This window comes from Adiantum capillus-veneris, chromosome 20, assembly GCF_014529385.1.
Source record: "Adiantum capillus-veneris isolate H3 chromosome 20, ASM1452938v2, whole genome shotgun sequence".
In the NCBI taxonomy this organism is placed as follows: Eukaryota; Viridiplantae; Streptophyta; class Polypodiopsida; order Polypodiales; family Pteridaceae; genus Adiantum; species Adiantum capillus-veneris.
The window spans coordinates 70,210,300-70,228,924 of record NC_140950.1 but is presented as its reverse complement, the minus strand read 5'-3'; the positions used below and the strand labels follow the sequence as shown (position 1 = coordinate 70,228,924).

General features: G+C 41.2%; 1 pseudogene across 1 annotated transcript; it reads left to right on the top strand.

The window, feature by feature from the left end:
* The first annotated feature begins 7,300 nt into the window (after window positions 1-7,300).
* Window positions 7,301-8,842, top strand: LOC147432705 (putative aldo-keto reductase 1; annotated as a pseudogene). Its single transcript, XR_015185572.1, has 6 exons — window positions 7,301-7,451; window positions 7,600-7,800; window positions 7,877-8,049; window positions 8,149-8,248; window positions 8,330-8,483; window positions 8,588-8,842. The product of XR_015185572.1 is annotated as a putative aldo-keto reductase 1 (transcript).
* The last annotated feature ends 9,783 nt before the right edge of the window (window positions 8,843-18,625 follow it).

Genomic DNA, 18,625 nt, shown 5'->3' with positions numbered 1-18,625 from the left:
AGGGAATGGCCTACTCTTCTCTACTTAATAAGTTAATTCGAAAAAAATAGATATAAATTATAGCCATTTGCTAACTATTGAGATTAATACTAGTTGCCTCGCTTAATCACTAGAGTTTTTACTTTCTAGGTGATTTTTGGGGAGTATCTCTTTAGCACAAGAGATTTCTGCCCAGGACTTCGAGTCTGAGTGAAAATGAGAAGCCTAGGGGATCTATTTATAGGTTTCTCACAAGGAAGGCTCAAATTAGCAACCTCGGGAAGCGCCCTTCACTCCTAAATCTGTCTTTGGCAACTTCATAATATCACCTCACAACACCTACCTAGCTTGGTTGGTCAAAACTGCTTACTTGGTTCCCTTTAATGATTTAACTGGAAATATCTAGCCCGTGTGCTTAAAAATACCTTCTAGGCAATGTGAAAAGTCATGTGCTTTAATAATTACTTCAATAATTTGTAAAGTAAAGTAACTGTGACAAATTCCAGAGGGAATAGCAGGGTCGATTTTTGCTTGAATTTAGTTTGGTTTTTGCCCAAATTTAGTTCTAAATTTTTTAATCTATTGGTTTTTTGTTCTTAAGATTCCAAAAATACCAATTTTTGCTACTTTTGAGATAGTGATTTACCAGTTTCTATGTCTAGGGTTCTCAAACAAAGCTTAGGCTTCATTTTTTAGCTTCTAGAAAGGTAGAAACCTTACATTTTGTCCCCATATGTGACCAAACATGGATAGCAATCCATGTACCTTTTTCACATCTCTAGACCAAAGCCTAGCCATCAACTCCCAATGCTAAGTAAATTCAATTGTATATCCAAACCCTTATAAAGATGCCAAAATTCTCAAAGTCTACGAAAAATGTGTAAATTTTGTCTTGGATCCCAAACCAGTTATCCAAATCACAAAAGTTTTGAATCACAACATACCAAATCAGATGATGCAAATAGATCTTCAAAATGTGTATCATCATGGATCGTGCCCCTATAACATATCAAATCAGATGGTGCAAGTAGATCCTTAAAAATGTGTTCCACCATGGATCGCGATCCATGGACCTCTGACCCAAAATTGACCCGCAACTTCATGTGGGTGTGCCAATGTGTGTGTGTGTGTGTGTGAGTGAGTGTGAGAGAGAGAGAGAGAGAGAGAGAGAGAGAGAGAGAGAGAGAGAGAGAGAGAGAGAGAGAGAAGAAATGAAATGATCACGTCTTCAATAGGACAAAGTGATTTGTGAGACCAAAAAGTTACAAATTGGTGAATGATATACAATGTTTGAGTTGAATGTATGAAATGGTTTGAGTGTATGTGGGTGTGCCAATGTGTGTGTGTGTGTGTGTGTTTGAGAGAGAGAGAGAGAGAGAGAGAGATGAAATGAAATGAAATGATATGTTAACGCCTTCAAAGGCCAAAGTGACTTGTGAGATGAAATGAAATGATCTATTAGCCTATAGTTGTCCTAGTCTCGGTGGTGAAGTTTGGACAAATTTGGATTTTTTTGAAACAAGTTATGCTCATTTTTTATTTTATGGTCAAGTTTACGTTTTTTTTAACTTTTCGACAACATCTCAACTAATTTCCAGGCCTAAAAAATTGATTGTTTGGTAGTAGGATGCCTTTCCAAAAGGCCCAAAAGGAGTGGAAAGCCACTTCCTACAAAGTCATGGATATCTCTTCCAATGAAAAAGCCCACATCATCGGCTTTATCTTCTCTACCTCATAGTCGAGGACGACTATGATTTCAAGAGAGAGGTAATGTCATAAAAACTAATATCTAATTCTCCCAAATGATTTTCTCATGTTAAACTGATCATTTAATATGGGGAAGTACCAGGGGAGTAAAAGCTAGAATATTGGTAAGGCAGCCAGACCGGTCTCTACAGGGATCCAAAGGAGGAAAAATAGGGATCCAAAGAGGGATAGTCTGCAAAAGAACAATGTGATTCAATGGGGCTTAAAAGACCTAGGTTCGGCTCCATTAAGACTTCCATAGGCTAAGGTTCCTAATTTTAATTAAATTGTCCAAAGGCCAAAGTAGGGGAAATTGGATGGTCATGGGAAGACTAAAAAGTCTTCCCACATCCCTAAGAAGGAGGGGGCGAGCCCTTTTAGTAGGGGATGAGAGAGAAACACACACACACACACACACACACACACACACACACTCCAAAGCTCCCCCTTTACACAAAGGGAATACTGGACACATATCAGGCTCCTAGGCCAATTGCTCCCAATCTCCCCTCAAATCCTATATGGATGGCCATAGAGATGGACCAATGAGAATTAGGCTAGAGTAAAGTTATTCTAATCAAACTAAAAATGCTTGATAATAGAATTTAAGCTCCCTAGAAGACTAGTGGACAGTCTACCAAGGGGTCCAATGAGCATCCATCAGCCCAATGGCTTTCTTGATTCCTATTGGCCAGAAGACTAAGTGGTCCAATGAGAGTTTAATTGAATTATTTAACTACCTAAAGCTCTCACAAAAGGGAAAAGGGGGCCACATGTCAAAAGGCTAGCAATTATGCTTCTAATTTTTCATTGGCTAAGCTTTGCAGGAGCCAATAGGATGCCAGCATGAGTAAATAGCAAGAGGGGTCGACCAAGATGAGAGAGAAGGGTGCATTTTACACTAACTCATTGCCACACACACACGCAACTCATGTGTGCAAGAAGAAATCCATCTCCTTCTCCAAGCATTGAGAAGTAGAGGCCCACACCGACAACTCTTGGCTATGGAATGCAAATGCAACCAAGAGCCAAGCTTCAATGGCATGCTCATCTCCTCTACCATGCTAATTACTAAGCTAAGCTATGCTATTGAAGTGATTATGTGAGGAGAATACGTCTTTCTCGTAAGATACACCTTCTTCCTCTCAATCTATCCTCATTCCCGGCTAGCTCTCACCATTTTTGAAGGTGTGTGAGGTCTTGGGATCGAGGCTAGGGACACTAGGTGTGTTTTTCGAGCATAATTTGGTGCATGAAGCTTCCATCTTCCCTGCACCAACTAGTTTTGTTAAGGAACATAAAGATTGTATTGTACAAAAGTCTCCTTTGATGGGAGAAGCTATAATACAAAGCCTTTATGGAGGGGGGACCGGCTCCATGTAAATTCGGTCCTCAACTGTTGTCAATTGTTCTATTTCTCTCTCTTTTCAAGCATTGTCAATGCCAAATTAGCTAGGTGTAAATTGCTATGTTGCTTTCTCAAATTAAGTACTCTCTCTATGCTCATCAGGAACTTGTTGTTAATGAAATGCTCACTATGTTATCAATTTCCGCTACACACAAGTTACTAGTGCATTAAATGTTAAAATTCATGTTGATCATCAAGCTTTACTTTACTTGATTAATTAACCTTATCTCTCAGGAAGATTGGCCAGGTAGGTGTTGTTGATGTAGGAGTTTGATTACTCAGTTCTCCATAGACCTGGTCAAGAACATGGCATAGCTGATTATTTGAGAAAATTAGTTACTGGAGACACTTCAACTGAAACATTTGATGAGATAAATGATTCAGATTTATTTCATGTGGATTTGGTTGACCTTGAAGATTCTTGGTATGAAGTTATGTTGTAGTTTTTACTTCAAGGAATACTTCCTAAAGGGATGTCAATAGTTAAAAGAAAAAAGATAGCTTGGAGAAGCAGGACCTTTGTAGTCATTATAGGTGCACTTTATAAGAGGGGAATTGATTAGATTCGCAAGAGGTGTGTCCCAAAGTTTGAACAAAAACTAATCTTGGCTGAAGCTCATGGAAGTGATGCAGGTGGCCACTTTTCAGGTGATATTACAACAAAGAAGGTTTTTAAGGCAAGTTTATGGTGGCCATCATTTTTTAAGGACGCTCATGTATATGTGAAGACTTGTTTGACATGTCAAAAGGATGATAGACCTTGGATGTTGATAGAATTTCAATGCAACCTATTCTTCCACTTGAGCCATTTCAAAAGTGGGGTCTTGATTTTGTGGGACCAATAAAACCAATTGCCAAGTATACTGGGAACAATCATATTTTGGTAGCAACAAACTACTGCACTAAATGGGGTGGAGGCACAAGCAATGAAGGCACAAGCAATGAAGGACAGTAAGACAGAGAGTGTGGAAAAGTTTTTGTACAGGAACATTATGACCACATTTGGATGACCAGTGGAATTAGTCTCTGATCAAGGAGGAAATTTTATCAATAAGGTGATTAGAAAATTGACTAAATATCGCCTGATTCTTCATAAGAAGTCAACAATGTATTACCCTCAAGCAAACGGTCAAGGAGAATCTACCAATAAAACTTTAATCAAAATTTTGAGAAGGATGGTGTCTAAAAATAGAGATGATTCGGACACTAAGTTAGATTCAGCTTTGTGGGCACTCAAGACAACTTTCAAAGTCAATACAGGGATGACACCTTTCAAGATGGTTTATGGATTGGAAGCCATTGTCCCAATGAAATCCCCAGTTTGAGAATTGCAGTTCAATACAAAATATGAAGAGATGATTCATCATTTTTCAGGCAGGAACAACTTCTGAAATTGGAAGAGAGTAGAATGCATGCTGCCTATGTGACTGAAGCAATTTAGAGAAGAAGACAGGCTTGGGTGGACAGAAACTTGAAGTACAAAACTTTCTCATAAGTGGGTTGGGTCTTGATGTACTATAGTCGAACTGGCAAAAGGACTGGTAAGTTAAAGCTTAGGTATCTTGGCCCTTTCCAGATTGCAGAAGAAATTGGGGATTCTACCTTTTTGTTGGCAGATCATGAAGGTAGAATTTTCCCTAAAGTAGTGAGTGGATTTAGGCTTAAGCCGTTCTTTGTTTAGAACCCCTACTTAAAGAAGAATAATCCATCATCGTCGGATTATACGAACGTTGAGGTTGGGGTTTGTTTCATAAGTAGGGAACAGAGTCACATCATTTTTTCAAAAAAACTGCACCTTTAGTGGGCTTGGTGGCATGGACATCGGTTAATCTTTCCCGCGTGTGTATGTCCTTTGCCCTCCCTTCTTCTCTGTGTTAAATCCCCATGGCTAAGAAAAATCTTTCTGTGGAGGTAGCGGATTCTCCAAAGGCACTTGTCAAAATTGATGAACCAAAGGCTATGGTGACAAGGCTTTCAGTCCGCAAAGGCAAGGCCCCAACAATGGGAACCTCTTCAAGCCCAGATGTGCTTATTGAAGAAGGTTTGTCTACTCCCTTGATGGAGATTCCATTGGCTATAGAAGAAGGCTGAGTCAACTACACTTTCCTGGAGGTGTGGCAAAAGATAGATATCAATATTCCACTGCACCAAGAGTGGTTGTCCAAGATAGGCCTCTTGGAGTATGCACAACTTCCATGGAAACATTGGAGACAAAATCTGATGGTAGGTTCTCTCCTAGATCACATTCAAGATACCAAGGGTAATAATCTTGGAAATTATTGGTTATCTCCAGATTTGTTGGGGACCATCTTTAACCTGCATGTGGAAGAAGATAACAATGTAGGTAAAGCACCAGCTGAGTTGATGGTGGATGAATTTGGACAAGCCTAGGGAATAGAATGTATTATCCAGTTTCAAAAATGTAAAATATCTTCAGGATGCAGCATATCGAATGGTATTTAGAAAGAGTTTGCATTTTGGTGACGTTAGAATATATTTCGAAGGAGAATTTTGCCATCCTCCATGCAGCAAAGAATGGTAGAAAAATAGGATGGGCCAATATATTGTTTCAAAGGTTGATTATTGAGATTCATCAAAAGAAGAAACATAGAGATTGCTCCACGAAGATTGGTGTTTTTTTGAGAGGTCTGCAGTATCATGTTATGGGTATGACTACATTGATGAATACTACCCCTAATTATAAGGGTGATGCTCAGAATCAAGGCAGACCCGATACCCCATCAGGATCTTCAAGCCAAAGGGAGATCAAGCAGAAATCAAAGATGGACAAGTTTCAGGAGTTCAAAAAATCAGATAATCAACATTTGCCTACCGAGAAATTAACAAGTGAGATGACTGGTCCAGACACAAAGGAATGAGATGATGTGTGGCAAAGTTTCGGTTTGGATTTTGATGAGGATATTAAAATTTTTGTACCAACCCCAAGAGAGCTTAATCATGAGAAACCTGCAACTATGTTCTCAAGTAATCCTTCACTTCCATTGAAGAGAAAGAAGGTAGATCCTGCAGGTATGTCAACCTTTAAAGAACCCAATCTTTCTACTTTGAAGCCAGAGAAATTGGTTAGTAAGTTTGAAAGCCAGATGCCATTAGGAGATGTTTACAAAGCCTTGGATATGGTGAAGAATTTTATTGGTCAAGAACAGTTGGACAGATGTGTTTTATAGAGGGAGAAGCTTCAACTTCAGGTGTAGGTGATAGATATGCTTAAGACTAAAGAACGCTCTGTTGAGGATGCTCTGCTCATTGCAGATATGGAAATTAAAATCTTTGATTTGGAGGAGCAAGTTGCAAAAGCTAAGGAGTCAACTAGTTTTTATAGGCAACAATTGCAAAGGAGGGAGAACAGTGCAGAAAGGTTTCAATTGTGGAGAGATCAATGGTATCATGCTTTAGAGGAGCAGATGGATTTCCTCACTATGGATCGATCCAAGTTGTAATAAAAAAATAGTATTTTTTTTTAGTAGGGTGCAGGCTTGTAAAGAGCTTGGAGAAAAGCTGAGAGATATGACTGATGATGATCTAGAGGTTGAGGGATGATACTTGTCAACTCAGGATGTTGAGGTGTTAAAATTAGAGCTTAGAAAGTTGGTTTGGACAGGGCTGAAGTGAACAACACGTTGTACATACCTAAGAATTGGCCGGGAAGGATTCTCTAGCGCCCAATCAAGAATTGGCCCATCTTCCGGTGGGGGGCATATCGTCAGGCATGACATGGTAGCGCTTTCAACTTTGAATTACATATATGCGAGGTGTTCAGAGCCTGCAGACCATTTCGGCAGCAAGATGTCGCTCGAGCAAATGTGCCCCCTCGGCTCGCAGGGCTTCAAGGTGAGTACTCTGAAGCTCCACTTTCCATTAACCTGTGTGTGTGTGTGGCGCAGGAGAGAGAGAGAGAGAGAGAGAGAGAGAGAGAGAGAGAGAGAGAGAGAGAGAGAGAGAGATAGATATGCAGACTTGATTGCGTCTGTGCAGGCTTCATCATGCATGCGCCCATACACACAAGTCTTGCTCTGCTTGCTTCTAATTCATGCACTCACTTTTGTTTGTGCTTTATCAATTCTTCTCGGATGTCCAGGGCTTCTCTGCTTTATATGGATCCCTTCAATGTTCGCTTTATTGGGCAGGTTTCCCGGCTCTGGCCTCGGGTGCATGGGCCTCTCTGCTTTCTATGGACCACCTGTGCAAGAGGAGGTCGGCATCGACCTCATCAAACATGCCATCAAGAATGGTGTCTCCTTCCTTGACACCTCTGACATCTACGGCCCTTTTTACTAATGAGCTTCTTGTCGGCAAGGTTAATCTGCTCCTTTCCCCATCCTATTTGTTGGTGTAGGGAACTTCCTACTGTATTTGCATTCATGGTGTTGCTGCATCGTTTCTCTTCACAGGTTTTGCTGTTGCTGAAATTAGCTCTTTGTGGGTCTTACCCTTTCTGTGTGCAGGCTATGAAGCATTTTCCTCGGGAACATATACAGCTAGCTACAAAGTTTGGCAGTGTCATCGAGAACGGAGTTTTTTCAGTGAAGGGCAGTGCAGATTATGTGAGGCAAGCTTGCGAAGCTAGCCTGAAGAGGCTTGATGTGGACTATATTGACCTTTATTACCAGCACCGTGTCGACCAGTCTGTGCCAATAGAAGAGACAGTGCGTATGAATCTTGCATTTCATGGCTTAGAATTGCTAAGTTTTCTCGGTGAACCACATGCTTACAACTATGCAGGTTGGTGAGCTCAAAAAGCTCGTCCAAGAAGGTAAAGTCAAATATATTGGGTTGTCGGAGGCAAGTGCTAGCACAATAAGAAGGGCGCATGCTGTTCATCCTGTCACAGCCGTTCAGCTTGAATGGTCTCTGTGGTCTAGGGATGCAGAAGAAGATGTCATTCCAACATGCAGGTTCTTAGTTTGTTTAGGCTTTCTATCTAGACGAGTGTACGCACCTTGCGGGTGGGAATGAAATCTTTTGAAAGGACCCACATTTTGACATCTTTGCAGAGAACTTGGTATTGGGATAGTTGCATACAGCCCCCTCGGCCACGGTTTTTTTAGTGGAAAGGCCATATTTGAATCTCTGGATGCCACAGATACTCGCACGGTATGGTTCTATGTTAGCCCCACTTTCGAAGTTTTGAGCATTCGGCGTCATGTATAAGTGCATCATTGCTCTGCATGATAGGTGTGCATACCGAGGTTCGAAGGAGAAAATTTGGAGAAGAACAAAGTGTTCTATGAGCGAATTGCAAATCTTGCTAAGAAACATGTATGCACACCAGGACAGTTAGCTTTGGCATGGGTTCTTCGTCAGGGTGATGACGTTGTGCCTATCCCAGGTATTGACAAGTTAATACCGATCTGTAGTCTCAGATGTTTGATGAGCCTTCAGGCTTGTAGTTCTCATTTCTGTGGATTTACTCTTCAATTGTTCTATTTGAAGGTACGACAAAGGCGAAGAATTTTGATGAGAATGTAGGGGCTTTGAAGGTGAAGCTTTCAGTGGAAGATCTAGAAGAGATTTCATCTGCAGTGCCAGCTAGTGAGGTTTCTGGGGAGAGACATAATGAAGAAATTGATAGGCTATCATACAAATATGCAGACACTCCTCCCTTGAAATTGTGATTGCTAGTAGCATTCAACTTAAACTATACTTACTTTTCTTGTAATAAGACACAATGCAACAAGGTCAAAGAAATCATAGCCTCTTTTTTTTTTTTTTTAAACAACACACCAGAGGGCTCATAGTAGGGTGAAATTAGTTGTTAGGGTGTTTCTATTCCAGTCCCACTAGACTTTTGTGAGACAAAAATCGCAACCCTTTAGCACAATAACCAACAAAAACATGCCCTTCATAGAGTCCTGAAACGTTGTTTACACCTTGTGCAAACAGTTAAAATTGTGTCGAAATCATTGAGATGATTTGACATTGGGGTGCCCTCTTTTATCTTCAAATCAACCAACTTCTTTAGCCAATAAACTTGTGAAGCAACACTTTGGTTCTCATAAGGACCACATAACTTTTGCTACACACCATAGTTCCTAGTCTCTTTAGCCACAATGAAGTGAACACTTTTGGCAAGGGATAGCACGATAGTAAAGCATGTTAACTCATCAAGATCCTCCCACTTCATGTTTTTGGATTGTAAACCTTTAGTTTCACTTACTTATTTTCACCAAAACATGCTAGATTTACTTCTTTCAAAATGAAAAATTCGAACCATCTAACTTCTTGATGTTATATACAACTGTATTCAAAGAGGACGCCGTCACTCTTTACACTTCTGGAAGAAAAAGAATGTGTATGTAAACTTCGGTAACTCAATTGAAAGTTAACAAGATTTTGAAATTTTTTGGAAGAATCCTAAGAAGGGGTTTGCATGGGCCTCCCTTAATCTTGATCTTGCACGAGATTACCATGGACATCATCACCACAGTAGCGGGGTTTCAAAAAATTGCGGTTGCAAGTGTCAACGCATGGCCAACATGACTATGTTAACACACAAATACACAACACATTGCCATAGTTAAGGTACATAGGATCACAAAAACATTAGAATAGAAACATGAAAGGACAAAGACATAAGACACAAAACAATGCTCTATATTATATTTAGAAAAATAACATCATCTACATTGCCAGGGCAAACATCAGCCAAATAGTTACACAAAATTTCTCAACATTTCAAATTGTTGAGAGCAATTTCAAGACATCAAAAGGTTAGTCATTGCACACACAATTATCATGCAAAATATTTGATTCTAAAAGCAGTTAGTTTTTTACAAAATTAATCACCAAACTTGCCAAAATCCGAGGTCAAAATTGGTATAAGTATTACCAAGGAACATTGATTTTCAGCAAAATACATGCATTTATTATTGTTTACACATTAATTTGCATACACATACACACATGTGATTAGTTGGGCACACCCCAATTTGTAATTCATAGCCTAGTAATTATAAAAAGTTGCTTATAGATTTGTGCTCACTTGGACACACATCAATTCCTTTATTCTTTTTGGCCAAACTCACAATAGTGAGTGAATATATCAAAATCTCAAAAAAATTACAAAACGACCTCAAGCTCAGGCCGAGCCTCGAGGTATTGAAGATTACAACTTGAATGTCCTCTCCCCGAGGTATCTGTCAAGCATGGAGGCGGTGCAGGCATACTGGAGACTTATGTAGGTGAACCAAGCATGCTATTCCATGGGCCTACCTCCCATAAGTCAATCATAGCCCACTTCTCACACAAGCTTTGCCATTTAGCCTTTTCTGTGCCAACCAGCATACTAGCAGAACTTATTATGTCCTTACTCTTCTCTACCATATTGAAGTCACCAGCCATTAGCCACTCCCCTTCAATAGGAGTATCTCTATGATGCATCCACAAATTAGCTCTATCTTTTGCATTGCAAGGGCCGTACACATTCACTATGGTGAGGGGATGATCTACCCACCTGATTCTAACCCCAAGGACTTTGCCGAAGGGGTGGTTCAAAACCATCTTTGGTTCCAATTCACTTTCAGCAATGAGAAGGACACCACTGAATCCGTCACTTCCTTCTCCATAGAATACAAGCTTTTTTCCTAAATCATGGTTTCTCTTGCTATGAGCATCCAAGTGGTGTTCCTTGATGGCCTAGCAATTGATTGACTTCTCCTTTTTAACTTTCTCCCAGTAGAGGGCACTCTTCTTCCGGGTCTTCAATCCCTTCATGTTCCAAGATTGGATAGCGAGAGTATCCATCATTGGGATAGGATTCATTGGGAGAGAGGGACGAATTCTTCAACATCCAACCCCTGTCTAGTCTCCATATCCCCAGCCCCAGGAGAATGCAGGGGTTCCAAGTCAAGGGATCTCTTTTCTTGTAGCACTGCAAATGGGTTGTGCAGCGGGACAATACATGCCCCTCCTTTTAGTTGGGCAGGGGATGGAGCAGACCCTATCCCCTTTGTTGAGGCAAATGCACAACAAAGGGGATACATCCATAGAAAAGGCATAGGGACTCGAGTTATATATATTCACAAGAGATATTGACTCACACTCACAACAAATCAAATATACACTTTAATTATCCCAAGAGACATCTCTTTAAATGAACAAATTTTTGATACGCTGATATTGACAAAACCCTATTCACAATTCCCACACTTGTTGCTCCAATTGTTTTGCAAAAACTATTCCCCTTGCCCTTGCTCCTATCTCATCCACGAAAAAGCTAGTTCCTGACCTCAGGGTCTCCTTCTCAATTCTTGTTTTGCTCTCAACTAAATTGCTCCAAAACCTATAAAAACTTTTTCTTCTTATGGAGTAGGTACCCATTGTTGATGGTGTATTGCTCCAAAACCAACTCACAATACCAACTCGTGCTAACCCTATAATTGGAGTCAACCCTTCTCAATGTGGGAAAAGATACCTCTTCAAGGCATAGGGGAGGGGGGAGTCATCTCCCGAAGCTCCTCCCTCTCGTGATTTTGATGGGCATTGGTTAGATTTTGGTGTTTTTGCCATCGTGGCAAGCATGCCCCAACCTGCGGTCTCCAGTCACGCCTATCGGGCTACTGTTTGTTGACCAAAAGGGTAGTCAATGCGAGTCTCACACAGTATTGACTCCAGTGCCTAGGCTCTCAAACTCTGAAGCTCTACCGCCTCACCTACATGCATGCTGGAGTGAACAGTAGATCATAAGCTCGAACGAGATGCAACGTCCCCAAAAACCATCGTGACCGGTTGTGCCAATCACCTGCACCTACATGGGGGCAAGCACCCCAAAACTTAACCATTGTGTTGGTTAGATTTAGGGGTGCTTGCCATTGTGGACAGCATGCCCCAGCCGGTCTCCAGTCACGCATATCGGGCTACTGCCTGTTGACCAAAAGGGTAGTCAACGCGGGGCTCATGCGGCATTGTACCCAATGATGTTGAAGAAAGAGGTTGTCATTCGGAATGCCTTGGTCAACATGTGCACAAAATGTGGTGTACTTCAGAAAGTCCAAAAGAAAGAGGTTGAAGAAAGAGGTTGTCATTCGGAATGCCTTGGTCAACATGTGCACAAAATGTGGTGTACTTCAGAAAGTCCAAAAGGGGCAAGGCCATGAAGCTCAGGACTGTTTTGAGCAAATGCGAACCAAGGGTGTCTCTCCAGGGACTGTTGAAAGAAAACATCGTGCTTGAGACTACCTTGGTCAACGTGTCTGCTTATGTGAGATATGGTGTACTTCATCTCTTGGAGTGCATTGATTGCAAGGTATGCCCAAAAACGAACGACATCTGCTGACACAAAGCGAGGACATTGGATGTGAAGCGAGGACACCTCTTTGGCAACAATTACCTACGCTTGCATCTTGAAGGTATGTGGCGGGACACCATGCTGATATGGGAAAAATAATGCTTAAGGAGTTCTTTTGTTTAGAATGCCATCTCTTGGAGTACACGGATTGTGGTACATGCCCAAGAGGGGCGGAGCGTCCTTGCTCTAGGTTGTTTTTAGATGATGCAAAACGAGGGCCTCTCTCCAGTTGTGGGCTATTTTCAATGGATGCAAAGTGAGGGTGTCTCTCCAAATTCAATCACCTAAGTTTGCATCTTGAATGCATAGGTGACGGTCCTAAATCAAACAAGGAGTCTCTATTGGCGTCGTAGGTGCTTTGAAAGAGTTGGGATAACATCAACATATGATTTTTGTAGATGAAGTGTGGCCTCTCCTATGAGTCATGGCTACATGCTTGCAAAAAGTCAAAGCATACAATCCTCATGAGTCCCTTTGTGGCATATACTGCCCAGTCAACTCAAGTTTTGACCACAACCTAGTTAAAGTTTTTGAACCTTCTATTAATGCTCCTAAAATTTTATTTAATAATGTCCATAGACCATTACCATAAAAAACCGGTGATATTGTCGTGCTAAGGTACTTAAAGTCTCTTTTTATGGTTCTCTTTGTGGCATGTTCGAAAGTTTCCCTATCGTATGTTCTCTAATTGATTAGAATAAATCTACATACATACTTTAAAATATGATTATGGCGATGTTTGATGATTGTCCTTGCATTTTGTGTTATATGCTTTCAATGCCAGTTTCTATAAGTTTCTTGCTGAGGTCATCTCATTGCAATCCATAAGAATTTTCTTGGGAGTTGACAAAGAATATACCAAAAAAGACACAACCAATCTTGTTAATGAAGAAATATAGGAATGAACAAATAAAATAAACTAAAAGAGGTATAAAAAGTTATTTTGATGCTCATTAAAAATAAAAATATTAAACAAAAAAATAGAAAAATAAACATTGAATATTAACAACATTAAAAGGAAGTTCATGAATTGCATGCTAATTTCAATCAATGTTAATAGTAAATGAACTACAGATTGTCAAGCTCAGATTTCAAGGAATTTTGAATTAGGATGAGAAGCATATAGCAATCATTTGCTTCAAGAAAAAATCACCTATCTTGCAAGTAGAAGGAATGGTATTATGTAGAACTTGAATATGAAAGAGGGATTCATCTTGATACATATACTCTAAAGTTGTTCAAAATTTATTTAGTTTTTGTAATGCTATATGTATGTCAAATTTTGCTACTTTTGAAAGCACAACATAGCTCATTATTTAAAAAAAATTGCATACCTTACCTCCTATTAATGTTTCTTCTTCCATCCCGTCTCAAAGACGGGTTTACACACTAGTTACTACTTAAAACAAATCCTTCCTTAGCTGCACTTCACATGCCCCCATTGCAATAAAAGAAAATCACCTTGGCTTACATATTAACCAAAGCATTGCTTAGTACAATATGTTTTGCCAATAGGCCCTGGATCGCAATCTCCTCGCCTCTTCAAAGTGTAAGCAAAAATCATTTGAAGAAAGCCCTTTCCTTCAGATCCACAATCAAGGCATTCCAATTGATGACATTCCGGATAGAAAGCCCATCAAGAATTTAACCACAGTCCCGGTGGCCACCACATTTGGCATATATATCAATCCAAAGCATTGTGAGGCACATCAAACTTTACTCTTAGCCCTTGTCTAGCATATATCTTCAATTAAGGCATTGCAAGTGATGACATTCTAGATGGGAAACTAAGAACATAATTTCATGAGAGCACCACATTAGGCATACATTTTGATTAGCATTATCGTCAGGGATTTCATTAACGTGTTCACAAATGCATGAACACATTAATAACAAATGTTAAAGACCCTTTCCAAAAGGACCCTCCTAACCAACCGAGAGTTCTAAACACTCCGAATCTTTCCGAAAAAGCTAAAAATGTGCCTAATCATCTGCTGTATATAGTGATGACATAGCCCATCGGGATTTAAGTTAGCCCGACGGGCCCATTTGGGTAAACTTAATACCCGGCATGGCCCGTTAGGTAACCCCTAAAGCCTGGAGGGTTTACAGGCAAAGCAGGTTTAAGCCAATTATTGCAAAAGTTGTGTGAATATAGATGTGATCGCAGCATAAATTATGTTGTTATTTTAGGGACGATCTTCTTTCCTTATAGGCTCGCCTAAGACTACTTAGCCACTAGTCTTCAATTCTTTGAATTGTGGGCAGAGTGTGGTTCGTAGCTAATACCTATGGAGATTTAGGGACAAAGTTGGAGTCACTTGAGCTTGTTTGTATTTGAGCAACACAGATAATTTACATGTTACTTACTGCCTCATGCTTCTTTATAAACGATTTGATGGAACCAACACTACAAGAGATTGTGTGCATTTGTGACGCTGTTAGCGACGGAAATACATTGGGTTTTTATACTCCGCGGTGTCGCTAAGACCGTCGATACGGGAACGTCGCTATGAGTGTCGTTATAAACGTTGCTATAGACATTGCTATATAGCGACGATCATAGCAACGTTTACAGGCCACCTATAGCGACGCTTATAGCGACGCTGCAGAACCTTATATAGCGATGGTCATAGCGATGCCTGAGATAATTTTTTTTGGTAGCAGTGCATTGAATGCCCTGTCACCCATCAACCATGTTGAATGTTTCATTAATTGATTCACTTTTGAAAGAAAGTGCAAGCTTAGATATAGACCCAAAGTAGTCACCCACAAGACAATATAACCATTAACACTAGAATGGTAACACGACACTTTTATGTCCTTGGACACTTTTGTGTCCTGTTAAGTGACCATTTTGCTTGAATTATTTGAAGAGTATGAAAATGAATTTCTAGGTGCTATATATCCACAAAGTTGCCTTATGAGCTGAAAAAAACTTAGCATTTTTTTTCTGAGTATCGATCTCACCATTAACCTTACTCTTGCACAACATTTTTGAACCTAAACTGTGTGAAAAAACGGGTCCTGTTTTTGGCTTTTTTCCTATTTTTGGCAACTATACCACTCTAAAGTTCATGTTTGTGAGGTTTAGATGGCTAGAGGTTAGGCCTTCATAGTTCTCAACATGTTTTGATGCTTGTAGGGAGAGCTAAGTGTTCAAATTGAAAGTTATGACCAATTTACAAGAGTTGCATAATCCTGTTTTTGGCCAAAATTAGCACTTTTATGATTTTTTTGGTGGCTTTCTTGATATCCAAATTCAATTTTGATTGTGTAAGTGTAATGTATAACATAAAGCTAATCTTCCTTGAGTTTTGGGGGACCTAATATGCTATATAGCATAGTATATGATGATGGTTGAGTTAAAAACACTTACAAAATCGGCTTCAAATGATGCCAACCCGCCGCTCCCCAAGTGGTGCGAGCTCCCTGCCTCTACTCGTGCTATGGCTGCCTCCTTTTCTTGCTTCCACTTGTCGAGATTCTCGCGCACTGCTTTCTTCGCATTCTTTCAATCTTCTTTGGCCAGCCAATTTGGTCTGTTCTACCCATGCTTAATTGCTTTTTGCACTTCAGAACGCTTGTGCTTGCAGTATTCGCGCATTCGAACCTTCATCACGTCTTCATTGAAGCGGTCATTCCGTGTTGGAACGGGAAACTCATCATGAAGCATGCTGATGACTCTGTCTTTTAAATCACTTGGTACTTCACTCCAGGTGTTTAGTATGTAGTGTCTAAACACCTGAGAGCAAAGACCGCCCATGTGCGAGATCACCTTCTTGCCTTCATCATCCAAGATGATGCCGCCACTGAAGTCGACGGAGTAAGGCAATCCCTCTCGCTGATGACGCGTGAACCTGGGTGTCTCGACAGGGGTCTCTAGCAGTGTGTTGACGGGGGTACGGTGTCGGGGGATATGTGTACGAAACTTGAGCCACGTCAGCATCAGGCTGCTGGCTGTGGAAAAATTGAGTGAAAAATTATCGCACCGCAGCAGCAATTAATTACTCGGTAATACTGTTGACGCACAAAACTTGCTTGAAAATTGGTAACACCGACGAAACTGATACGCAATCGAGAAGAAGTGTCGTTAACGACACCATTAAATAAAGCTAATGACAATTAAGGAGCTTAAACTCCCATTACAGATCACTCCGGGCCGTTAACGGCTCCGCAATCCATCAAAAAGCTCCGCAATCCATCAAAAAGAGATAATTAGATTAATTTGCCTACTGACGAGAAAGATCCTATTGTGTCGATTCTATCTGTTGAATTTGTCTTCAATCAATGTCTATGCCGAAAGTATTTCTTCTCCTATGACTGCTTACAAGCCTTGATGATATCTCCTTGCCTAAGCCGATGAGGAATAATCTCCTTGGTGCCTTGGTTGCAAAGCCTTTCCTTGAGCCTTGCCGAGGTCGATAGAGAGAGCTCGCCTTTGCTTGGGTTGGAGGTTGAGAGAGAGAGCTCGCCCAATCCTTGGCTTGGTTTCGATTGTTAAGAGATCAAGAGAGAAAAAAAACCTTGCTTAGCTTACCCTCTTGCTTAGCTTCGATGGCAATCAAGGAAGCTTGCTTCGATGGAGAGATCAAGGAGAAAAACTCTCCTCTTGCTTCGATGGAGTTCAAGGAGAAGCTCTTGCTTCTTGCTTCGATGGATTTCAAGGAGAAGCTCTTGCCTCTTGCTTCGATGGAGTTCAAGGAGAAGCTCTTGCTTCTTGCTTCGATGGACAACACCCTCCGGAGAAAAACTCTTGCCTCTTGGTTCGATGGAGAGCACCCTCTTCCTCGTTATCCTTCCTAGGTACATGCAAAAGTAACCCTTTCATGCAAAAAAAATCCCTTTTTATAGCTCTTCCCCCCCTTGCAGTAGTGCTGGGCGCTATCGACGTGGCACGGGAAACGCTTTGATGACGTGGCAGTTTGGAGTTTCAAGTGCATGGAACGCAGCAGGGTTGGAACCAAAAATGGTCGCCATGGCACGTAGAGCATTTCCCGTCTCTGCCACGAGCTCGTCTGAGTACCCCAGCAGCCTGCGCGAGCTCCCCATTCCCCCACTGGGCTGCTACCCGTTTTCTACATGACATGGCTTTCCTCTTTTGCTTCGGTTCCCACCCCTATTAAGTTAGGGTGGCCATTAAGTGATCCTTTGGGCGGGCGGCCACCAACCATACCCACTTGGGCGGCCCTAGGGTGGCATGCATAGCTTTTGGGCTCCTTGGTTGGCTTGGGCGGCTTTACTTAGTGTCCTAGCTTGGGCGGTCGGCCTTCGAGCTCCACATTAGGCATACATATTGGCCAAGGCATCACCAAGATTATCTATTGGGCGGCCACTTGGGTTTAATTTGGGTGGCCCTTGGCCCTTGTTGGGCACCACATTTAGCATACATGCCGATCGAGGTATTGCCAAGCACAACAACTTTCTCCAGTAGCCCTCGATTAACAGTATCATTGTGAATTTTGATGCCCTTAAAAAGGTCTTGAATAGTGCCACAAGTGTGCTAGCTAGATGCAAGTATAAGTGATTGCATTTGAACAATGACCCTCGATTTGTATCTGCTTAAGCCATAGCTGTGTTGGGCATTTCCTGCTATCAGCAACCTCCAATAAATAATATTCTTGTCAGGCACAACATATCAACCAAAGTGTTGCTGCATGACATTCCAAAACTCGGTCAAAGTTAAAAAAATCCCAGATGGCACACCGACTGAGCGGATCAAACTGGTACGGAGCCGGCCCCGGCGAATCTTTAAAGGCTAATAGCTTGGCAATCGGAACTCCGATTACTGATCTGAAAAGACTGACGTGCTCCACAAAGTGAGCACTTTAGGCCCGTGCATTCATTTCAATTCTGTCAACTCAGCTGTAGTTGCCCAATCCGGTACAGATCTGCAATCGAAATAAACTTCAAAGTGCCATAAATTCTTCACCGTGACTCCAATCGACGAGCCGTAAAGACAGGCCGGTAGTGCACTTCAAGCACTACAATTCTAGATCATAATCTCTCATCTGTGGCCACTGCAAGCATACTCATTTTTGGCATCATTGAGGCATCTGTTGGCCCTTCTAAGCCGCATCTGGCATACATTAATCATTAAGCTTGGCCTGTTATCAAGCCCTGATCACTGCTCACTTAATGTGTAGGCTTCAAAGAAGCTTAGCTTGCATTTCTCTGCTCTTTTT